The sequence below is a fragment of the Rutidosis leptorrhynchoides genome, chromosome 3, assembly GCF_046630445.1.
Source record: "Rutidosis leptorrhynchoides isolate AG116_Rl617_1_P2 chromosome 3, CSIRO_AGI_Rlap_v1, whole genome shotgun sequence".
NCBI lineage: Eukaryota > Viridiplantae > Streptophyta > Magnoliopsida > Asterales > Asteraceae > Rutidosis > Rutidosis leptorrhynchoides.
In genome coordinates this window covers 101,232,069-101,243,836 of record NC_092335.1, presented here as the reverse complement: position 1 = coordinate 101,243,836, position 11,768 = coordinate 101,232,069, and the positions used below count along the sequence as shown (strand labels likewise).

The 11,768-nt window shown below is 31.7% G+C and overlaps 1 pseudogene; it reads left to right on the top strand.

Annotated features, from left to right (window-relative positions):
- The first annotated feature begins 4,448 nt into the window (after positions 1 to 4,448).
- Positions 4,449 to 10,692, top strand: LOC139896579 (uncharacterized; annotated as a pseudogene).
- The last annotated feature ends 1,076 nt before the right edge of the window (positions 10,693 to 11,768 follow it).

The window sequence follows — 11,768 nt, the reverse complement described above, 5'->3', positions numbered from 1 at the left end:
GTGTTCTTCATAAATTCCATAAGTATAGTTTCATAAAAATCAAAAATACTTCCAAGTTTGCAAGTCTACTTCCAAGCTTTCTAATCCATTCCAAGTAATCATCTAAGATCAAGGAACCTTTGTTATTTATAGTAGGTTATATTTCTAATTCAAGGTAATATTCATATTCAAACTTTTATTCAATTTCTAAAACTATAACAATCTTATTTCGAGTGAAAATCTTACTTGAACTGTTTTCGTGTCATGATTCCGCTTCAAGAATTTTCAAGCCATCCAAGGATCCTTTAAAGCTAGATCCATTTTTCTCATTTCCAGTAGTTTTATCCAGAAAACTTGAGGTAGTAATGATGTTCATAACATCATTCGATTCATACATATAAAGCTATCTTATTCGAAGGTTTAAACTTGTAATCACTAGAACATAGTTTAGTTAATTCTAAACTTATTCGCAAACAAAAGTTAATCCTTCTAACTTGACTTTTAAAATCAACTAAACACATGTTCTATATCTATATGATATGCTAACTTAATGATTTAAAACCTGAAAACACGATGAACACCATAAAATCGGATATACGTCGTCGTAGTGAAACCGGGGGCTGTTTTGGTTTGGATAATTAAAAACTATGATAAACTTTGATTTAAAAGTTGTTCTTCTGGGAAAATGATTTTTCATATGAACATGAAACTATATCCAAAAATCTTGGTTAAACTCAAAGTAAAAGTATGTTTTTCAAAATGGTCATCAAGATGTCGTTCTTTCGACGGAAATGACTACCTCTTTAGTAATTGACATGTAACTTAAATTTCCGACTATAAACCTATACATTTTCTGTTTGGATTCTTAAATTAGAGTTCAATATGAAACCATAGCAATTTGATTCACTCAAAACGGATTTAAAATGAAGAAGTTATGGGTAAAACAAGATTGGATATTTTTGATCTTTTTAGCTACGGGAAATGTTTAACAAATCTATACAAATCATATCCTAACTAACTTATATTGTATTATACATGTATTCTAATATATTATGTAATCTTGGGATACCATAGACACGTATGCAAATGTTTTGACATATCATATCGACCCATGTATATATATTATTTGGAACAACCATAGACACTCTATATGCAGTAATGTTGGAGTTAGCTATACAGGGTTGAGGTTGATTCCAAAAATATATATAATTTAAGTTGTGATCTAGCCTGAGACGTGTATACACTGGGTCGTGGATTGATTCAAGATAATATATATCGATTTATTTCTGTACATCTAACTGTGGACAACTAGTTGTAGGTTATTAACGAGGACAGCTGACTTAATACACTCAAATCTTTAAAATATAATATAAATGGTTGTAAATATATTTTGAACATACTTTGATATATATGTACATATTTGTTATAGGTTCGTGAATCGATCCGTGGCCAAGTCTTATTTTCGAGGAAGGAAATATCTGTGAAAGTGAGTTATAGTTTCACTTTTAAAATTTAATATTTTTAGGATGAGAATACATACAGGTTTTATAAATGATTTACAAAATAGACACAAGTACGTGAAACTACATTCTATGGTTGAATTATCGAAATCGAATATGCCCCTTTTTATTAAGTCTGGTAATCTAAGAATTAGGGAACAGACACCATAATTGACGCGAATCCTAAAGATAGATCTATTGGGCCTAACAAACCCCATCCAAAGTACCGGATGCTTTAGTACTTCGAAATTTATATCATATCCGAAGGGTGTCCCGGAATGATGGGGATATTCTTATATATGCATCTTGTTAATGTCGGTTATCAGGTGTTCACCATATGAATGATTTTTATCTCTATGTATGGGATGTGTATTGAAATATGAAATCTTGTGGTCTATTGTTACGATTTGATATATATAGGTTAAACCTATAACTCACCAACATTTTTGTTGACGTTTAAAGCATGTTTATTCTCAGGTGAATACTAAGAGCTTCCGCTGTTGCATACTAAAATAAGGACAAGATTTGGAGTCCATGTTTGTATGATATTGTGTAAAAACTGCATTCCAGAAACATATGTCGATGTAATATATTTCTATTGTAAACCATTATGTAATGATCGTGTGTAAACAGTATATTTTAGATTATCATTATTTGATAATCTACGTAATGCTTTTGAAACCTGTATTGATAAAATAAAGGTTATGGTTATTTTAAAAATGAATGCAGTCTTTGAAAAACGTCTCATATACAGGTCAAACCTCGCAACGAAATCAATTAATATGGAACGTTTATAATCAATATGAACGGGACATTTCAAGATTATTATTAAGTCATTTATAGTTTGGATATATTATGAAATGGTATGCATACCTGTCAACTTTCGATGAAATGAAAGTTTATCTTTTAAAAACGAATGCAATGTTTGTAAAATGTATCATTTAGAGGTCAAATACCTCGCGATGTAATCAACTATTGTGAATCGTTTATAATCGATATGAACGAGGCATTTCAAACCTAACGCCATGTAATTAGTTAACGAGAGGAATTAACTGGCGTTAAGTTTAAGACCAGCACCGTACATTTATAAAACCACATGGACTACCAATATATTTTTCAAAAAATGACTATTTTTCTCCTCTTTTCTCTTCTGATGTCAAAATAAACAATTCTAATTTTTTAAACTTCATCTACATCAATTCAATTACAATAACCCTAATTTATAAACCTTTCTCTTCATCATTCCAATCACAATCACTAAATCATTCATTTTTTGTCAGCTTTAATTTCATGGCGCAGAATTGAGATGCTGATAAGATGTGTGTATATATATCACTTATATGATTTTTGTTTGCCGAGTTTTTTTATATTGCTTTTACTTATTATTAAACTTGTAAACTTACTAATATTTTTCTCATTTTCTGCAACATTAAGTAGATAACATATGTTTGCACACTGATCATTTTATAATTTGCAAAAATATTTCCATAATTTTGTTACTTTTTTGTGAAAATATTATTCAAAGGAACCTTCATTTCTTCATGTAAAACCATTATTATTTCGTAAAACTAGTGTTGGTTTCAGCACATGATGAGTTGTTTTTAAAGTCATATCACATTCGATTTTAATAGGCTGGATGTTTGCATTCATGACTATTTGTTAACAAGGTAGATGCACGAATATGCCAAAGCTTCCATGACTGAAGGGAAGGTTGGTACAGATCCCGTAGGTATGCTAGTGTCACCTGTGGACTATGGAGAACATGAATTATGATGATGAAGACGAAGGTTTATATAACTAGGGTCAGTAGCGGAAGGTGAAAAACCATTTTGGGAGGGCTATTGCTAAATTTATAAACTTTTAAAGGGCCATAAAGGTAATATTATAAATTTATCTTAAAATATGAGTAATTTTTACACTAGAAGCCCAAATTAAAGGATGGCCATAGCCCTCTTATACATACACATAGTACCGCCCCTGACTAGGGTGATTGTAAGTGAGATGATAAAGATAATAAAGATTAAAAAAAAAAAATAGGATTTATCATTTTTATATGATGATGATGATGAAGATGAAGGTGAAGAAAAAATAAGAGAAAAGTAGTCTTATTATTTTTTAAAAATATATAGGAGTCACTGTTGTTTGATAAATGTAGTGACTTCATATATGTTTTGCGATCATAAATTATTATCGAAACGAAACTACACTATCATATATTCGCATTCAATATAAAATTTTGAAACAAAAATAAAAATAAATTTATGAATCCGGATAAAGGTTTATAACAGAAATGATGAAATGATGAAAAGACAAAAACACCATCGTGTGAGGTGCACATGGGGCAATTAATTGAATTTACTAACGTCTAACGTCTGTTAGTGTCAGGTATCAACCAAGCAACATGTGCAAACTTTAGGATCATGCATGTCAAGAAAATACTTTAGTCATTTATGCAATTTTGGACAAACTTTAGGAACCAACTACCACGACTCTATTGAGTCGACATCAATCGTCGATTTATTGGCGACTTGATTGACTCTTAGAGCCTAAATTAAATTCCAGGCAGGATTTAAAATCCATGTAAATTTGATTTCGCTATTTTCATGACGTATATTATTATTATTTTTATTTTAGCATTTTTTTTTTTTTTTTACTTTTTCCTACTTAAACGCCGGAAGTTCTTTCGGAAGCAATTTCTTTATCCGTCGAATAAAGAGAGGTACGACTTTCTCTACCTCTCATCTCCTCACACACCACTAATGTGGTATGTGGTATTGGGTTTTGTTGTTGTTTATTGTTCTTGTTGTTGTTTAGCAATCAACTACATAATTTTGTCTTTATAAAATGATATAGAATAAATTTTGAAATTTGCCAGGTCCTTCATTAGCTGTCGTTGACGTTGACGATGATTAAGAATGTCTATAAATTAGTCACATAATGCATATTTCCATATATACGGAGTATTTTATAGTGAAGAGCTTTTATTTTGTTACAGATAGTTGCACAAAATTATCTGATCCATAGGTTGTTACAATTACAATCAATAATACGGAGTACTTTCTAGTCTTTTGTGAAACAATAAAGAGATTAATCTTAATAAATTAATGATTTAGTTGTGAAACAGTGTGCGGATGGAAGGAGAAGGTGTGCAGATAAGAGAAGAAGGTGAGCAGATGGAATTAGAAGGTGAGGAATTATCTGAAATCGTGGTGCATAATGACACTCCGGTTGCTCCACCTGCTAACACGATACGAGAACCGAATCTAGGTCTAATTAACGGTACTATCTGCAACTCCTTTATAATTGTTACTCGTATTTTGCTACTTCACAGTTATATATTTCCAGTTAATCTTACCAAATGGTCAGAAGTTGAATCGCTAATCGCCAACTTTAGTTACTAAAATAGTTCTTTCTCCTTCCCATTTTGTTATATCAAAAAGCAGGGGTCAACTAAGTGCGGGTTTTTTTTTTTTTTTTTTTATGTACATAATAACTATATGTTTCTAATTTCCAATTAAAATGGTATAACTATGATGTGAGACTAACGTAATCAAAAATACAATAATTCATTTTTATAGATCAAACACACATAATTTATTTTAATTATCAATAATTAAACTAACTAATACTTACCCAATTTGAATACTTTAGTTAACTGAAAGTAAAATGTGGAAAAAATGTAAAAAATAGTTGTAGTGAAGAAAACAAAAAAGTCATAAATGAAGATTGTAAAAAAAGTTGAGGGAATAAATAAATAAAGGGGTACTCTAAATCTACCCGACTTTTTTACTTAATGTACCCAGTCAACTATAATAATTATATATTAATAACGTCTTTTGTACACTTTCAATACACCTACTTATTATACCGCGTAATCATTATCATCATTATTATTTTATTATTTTATATTGTTAACAAGTTTTATGAACCCGTACAGGGAAAACATTTTAACTTTTTTTTTTTATCTTAAAAGTTGTGTTTTTAAAAAAATATAAAAATGAAAAAAGGGAAACTGTAAAATGACTATATTAATCAATATTTACGGTACCAGGCCACTTTTCTAATTTGATATTATAGACAGATAATAGATAATAGATATTATAGTGTTAAAGTAACAAATAGACCATATACTTTTACTTTTGTCTTATTGTAGGCTATATACCTAAAATAATTTCACCGTAGTTTGTAAACTTTCAAAAAGTGTACTAATATAAACGACTAAACCTTTTTAACCTGAAACAAAAATACGTGATGACGTGTCACCCTACTTGGCGCTGAGTTATCATTCCACGTAGGATTAGGGTTGGTATTTAAATCACCTACTATAATATTTTTTTGGGTATATAGCCTACATTGGAACAAAAGACAAAATATATAACATATTTATAGTTTTAACGTTAATTATATTTATTCACTGTCATCTTTTAAAAGAAAACAGTTTACCGATACAACCGATAGCAGGTAACGTTTTGTTGACGTGGATATATTTTCTGAAAGTTTATAACCTATAGTGATATTATTTATGTTATATAGCTTACATTGAGGCAACATCAAACGTCGATTTATTGGCGACTTGACTACCGCTTAGGGGCTACATTGAACTCCATGCTTGATTTAAAACCATGAAAATTTGATTCTACCATTTTCATGGCGTCTTTTTTTTTTTTTATATACTTTTTATCATGTTTGTATTTATTTTATCCTATTTATTTATTTATTTCATTTTATTTTAATTATTTTACCTTAGTTTTTTTCCATACTTTTTGGGCCGGAGGTCTTTTTGAAAGCAATCTCTTTATCTGTCGAATAGAGAGAGAGAGAGAGAATTTTCTCTACTCTTGTGAGTGTTTCACTCGGGGTGGAGAAATAATCTCTATTTATTCTAGGATAGAGGTAGAATTGTCTACGTCGCACCTCTCCCATACCTCACACATGTGAAATTGGTTCTGTTGTTGTTGTTGTTGTTGTATAGCATATATTGAAACAAAAGTGAAATTATATAACTTATTTCTAGTTTGGGCAAATGGCCCAAAAAGGTAACATAAGTTACCAAATTTGACAATCAAGGTAACTCCCAAATCGTGTAAGCCCGAAAAGGATTCCAATTTAATTTTTGCGCAAGAAAAAGATTGCGTGTTTAAAAATTTTAAAATTAAGGTAATATCCAATGAAAAAAATCTAAAAACGCGAATTACTTCAAATTGAAACTTGGAACAGATTTATAGTGCTTCGATTAGCATTTCTTGTGAAGCAACTTGTTCCAAATCATCACGTAAAAAAACGAATTCCGTTAAACAAGTCGTTTGAACAAAACGACTTGTTCATCTCGATTCGCTATTTTACGTGATGATTTGGAACAAGTTGCTTCACAACAAATGCTAATCGAAGCACTAGGAATCTGTTCCAAGTTTCAATTTGAAGTAATTCGCGATTTTAGATTTTTTTTTTCATTGGATATTATCTCAATTTTAAAAAATGTGAACACGCAATCATTTTCTTGCGCAAAAATTAAATTGAAATCCTTTTCGGGCATCTTTTTTTGGGGTTACCTTGATTGTCAAATTTGGTAACTTATGTTAACTTTTTGGGCCATTTGCCCTTCTAGTTTTAACCCTAATAGATAATGTAATGAAGTACAATTACTACGCATTATGTTACATTTTTATGTTGCATGTGTTTGACGGACAACTAAAGTGAGACATATGAGAAATGAAATAATGGTTGATAGATTCGGGATAAAAGAAGCAGTCTCGTATATATGTACATGTATTCGAAAGAGGTACATTATTACTTAAAAAAAAAAAATGGGTCTCGGATAAACACTAATTAATCAAACCAGTTATCGTTCATGTAAGTACTTGAAAGAAAGACGTAACACATATTAGATCACTATCTATGTTTGAGGGCCTAATTTGTTGTTTGAATTCAAAGCCACTAAATACAACGTGCCAGCCCTACTATTATACGTACTTAATGGCGTGTTTACTTTATGCATCAATTTTTTTTTGGCGAAAAACGAAACTATAATTAGAAACTAGGAGCCTTTCAACAACCGATGAAAGAACCCCACAAACACAACAGCAAACGAGCAAGCCCAAACAAACAAGAATACAAACCAACTATAAAACCAGACACTAAACGAATACAAGTCTAACAAGGCAACATAGCAATAAAGAAAACAACCCGAATATACTGTTAGTTAAACACGGAACTGATATTCAGAGTCATATATATTAAACAATCTAATAATCTATGTTTTGATTATATAAATATACCGTTCAATTTTAATGTTTCAACCCGAATATAATGTTAGTTAGATGTGTTTTGTTAGTCATGATAAGAGTATTCAGATGAATATATAATGTACTAACTAAGTACTTACATTAATTTTCTTTTTTACTTTTAAAGGACCTAGAGTAGAGTACCTCGAATTTGGTGTTCCTCTTTATGAAGCGTCTGTAAAATGTGATTGGAAAGCTGCTAAAGTCATTCTTGACCAGAGACCAGAGTTGGTGAGGTATAGCATCACTGAAAATGGAGAAACTGCCCTTCACGTTGCAGCCTCTGCAAAAGGTCGCAAATCAATTGTAGAGTTTGTGGAAAGTTTGGTGGAGTCGATGAAGATCGAAGACTTAGCTCTGGTTAATAATAATCACAGCACTGCCCTATTTTTAGCAGCTGCGGCCGGAAATGTTGAAACTGTTGAAATTATGGTAAAAAAAAACCCGGACTTGCGGAAAATCCCTGGTAATGAACAAATGATGCCATTGTATGTTGCTGCCTTGTTTGGAAACTATGATGTGGTCAAGTATTTGTACGATAATTCCAATGAGTTGCAAGAAGATGGCTGGACAGATCAGAATCGTAGTTGGCTTGTTCAGAAATGTGTCGAGAATGACATGTTCGGTATGCACTTTAGTATCTTCATTTGCATTTTCATTCCCTCCATTATAATAATGTGGTCACGTAGTAAAGAGTATATGATTAACTTAGATGTAGCTATCCATCAATCTATCTATGAAGTAAATGAGTATATATTAACGCCGTTAAATCATTTTTAGATATCTCACTACGGATCGTGAATAAGCACCCAATCCTTGCTAGTAATGGGAATGTACTAGGAGTTTTGGCACGGAAACCTGATGCATTTATTGCAAACAAAACTGATATCCTATGGGGAATCTTCATTCGGGGTAAGCATCTCTATCTCTATTTCATCTCTATCTCTATTTGACTAGTTTACAAGTAAATATTTGGTATCTTAAATCTGATTTTTTTTACTTGCTGAGGTTGAAAAAGAAAATAAGGCATTGGCATTGCTAAAGGTCATATGGGGAAATATATCAAAGCTTTCTAAGAAGGAAATCGATGACATAATTAGAGGAGCAGCGGATCCGATTAATAAGAAGGACACGTCTGCCTCTATAAGGTTTCAAATACAAAAACATCTTGATGAACTTGAGGCTGAATCAAAGAGGATAAACAACGGCCAACCATCAACTTCAACTTCTAACAATGCAGTAGATACATATTTGCAGTTAAAGGCCCTAGTTTCAGACCATATCGCGAAATTGCTTCTTGAAAACCAAAAGGTAATCAATCAAGAAGATAAGCAAGTCCGTAAAGGAGATCAAGCTCTGTCAAAGCGCGTTTCCCAACGTATTATGAGCTTGCATGATGAAAAGCAAAACATAATTAAGATACACACTAGAATGGATTTAAATGCTAGTATAATGAATAATATGGATGTGAAAGTTGGTATGTTAAATAATCTCATATCAGAATATATTGTGGATATGCATGTTGCAATTGAAAAGAAGAGAACATACTACTCTTCTCGAGTATTGTTCATTGCTGCAGAAATAGGCAATACTACCTTTTTGGTTGAGCTAATTCGTGTATGTCCTGATCTGATTTGGAAGGTTAATGATAACAATCTAAGTATATTTCACATTGCCGCCAAGCATCGCCATGAGGGTGTCTACAACCTATTGTATGAGATAGGTGCAATGAAAGACTTGATAACTCCTCTCAAAGATGAACATAATAACAATATGTTGCATTTAGTAGGGATGAGGGCAAAACAAACACGACTACAAGATGTATCAGGGGTTGCTTTACAAATGCAACGAGAACTACTATGGTTTCAGGTATATAAATTCATCTCCTTTTTTCACGGATTCTTAACACATGCTTATTTTCTTCTTTCACAACATTTTAAGAGGGAACTTAACTTTAAAGTAGTCTATAACCATCCTAGCGTGTTTATGTTTTAGGAAGTAGAGGCTATGATTCCTCCATCCTATAGAGAGCGGAAAAATGACGATGATCTTACACCACATGAACTTTTTACCAGGGAGCACAAAGAACTAGTTACACAAGGTGAAAAGTGGATGAAAGGAACGGCTAGCCAAGGTATCGTTGTTGCAGCACTTATTGCAACTATAGTATTTGCCGCAGCTTTTACAATTCCAGGAGGATTCAGACAAAATAATGGTTACCCTTTTTTCGTAACAAAAGGAGCCTTTATAGTTTTTGTTGTGACAGATGCCATTTCTCTATTCTCGTCTTCAGCTTCAATTCTCATGTTCCTATCTATTCTCACTTCTCGTTATGCCGAACGTGATTTTTTAGAATCATTACCAAACAAGTTGATTATAGGTCTAGTGACTCTTTTCGTATCTATAGCAACTATGACTATCGCTTTTAGTGCTAGCTCTTTCGTCCTTTACCACAAGGGTTGGATATGGATGCCAATCCTTATTGCTGTATTTGCTGTGCTGCCAGGCCTCCTATATGTGTTTTTGCAATACCGTCTGTTTTTCGATGTATTTCGCTCGACATATAGGTCTAAGTACCTCTTCAAGCCTCAAAGGCATGTTCTATACTATGAAAACCCGAAGGTGTGACCGTCATCTTTTCTCTCTGTAAGATCTAGTTTATCTTTTGAAATTTTATTGCATTTATATTAGTACTTGTGTGATTTATCAAATGGTTGTTACTTGAAAAATGTATTTTTTCTAGATGAATATGTTTTTATTAATTGTTAGTTAGCATTCATGTGTTAATACATTGTCTGCTGGCCCAAAGTCACTTAGATTTGTGCTAACATTATTGGGCGTGCGTGGTATCACTGTACAACTTGAAGTATGAACACGATTATATGCAAAAATGTTTCTTACGTTATTTTAAAAACAACGTTATAAATGTTGAAATGCTTATTGCATTTTAGAGTATTGATTGACTATTGTCTGTTCATGTTAATACTCCTAAAACTCAAACTTTTGGTTAATCAGCACATGTAAATATAAGTGTTTTACTAGTTTTTACTCAATTATTACACACAATATATAATCCTATTACACTAAAAGAAGCGGAGTTTTGCTTCATCTTATGCATTGTGCTAATGTCGCATTTCTCAAAACGACCCCGTTTGACAATCAAGTAGTATATATACTAAAAGAAGCGGAGTTTTGCTTCATCTTATGCATTGTGCTAATGTCGTATTTCTCAAAACGACCCCGTTTGACAATCAAGTAGTATAAGGTTTGCTATATTAATTCCGTAGGGCCATAACCCAACCCAGGATAAAATAATTCTTATTCTCACTTTTGACCACATCCATAACACTCAAATTGCCACCTGACACCTTGATACCCACTCACCCATCTCACAATCCCTTTCAACTCTTTCAACTCCCTAAATGGTTCCTACTTATTTATTTTTTTTTTTTTTTTTTTTTTGTAATTAATTTTTATATGTTATATTTATTCATATTATTCATCAGCTTTTTGTTTGTTTATCATGCAGTTCAGTAGTTAAAAATTAAAATAAGGTTAACTACAATGTCAGATTTGTATTTTCTTTTTACGGTGACAAATTTGTATTTTTTTAGAGTGGCATATTTGTAACCTTTTTTTATTTTTATTTATAAATGACTCCTCTTTGTGTGTTCACTATTTTCAGCGAAACAAGACTCACTTTGTACCGTTGATAAGCAAAAGTACTCAAATTATGTGAGTTCGGTAATGAAAAGCATATGGCTTGTCACTAATTATCTATATGTGTATTTAATTTTATTTTAAATTATTAAAATAATAATATTTAATATATACGGTGAAATTATGCATTGTTGTGATCTAAAAGAAGCGGAGTTTTGCTTCATCTTATGCATTGTGCTAATGTCGTATTTCTCAAAACGACCCCGTTTGACAATCAAGTAGTATATATACTAAAAGAAGCGGAGTTTTGCTTCATCTTATGCATTGTGCTAATGTCGTATTTCTCAAA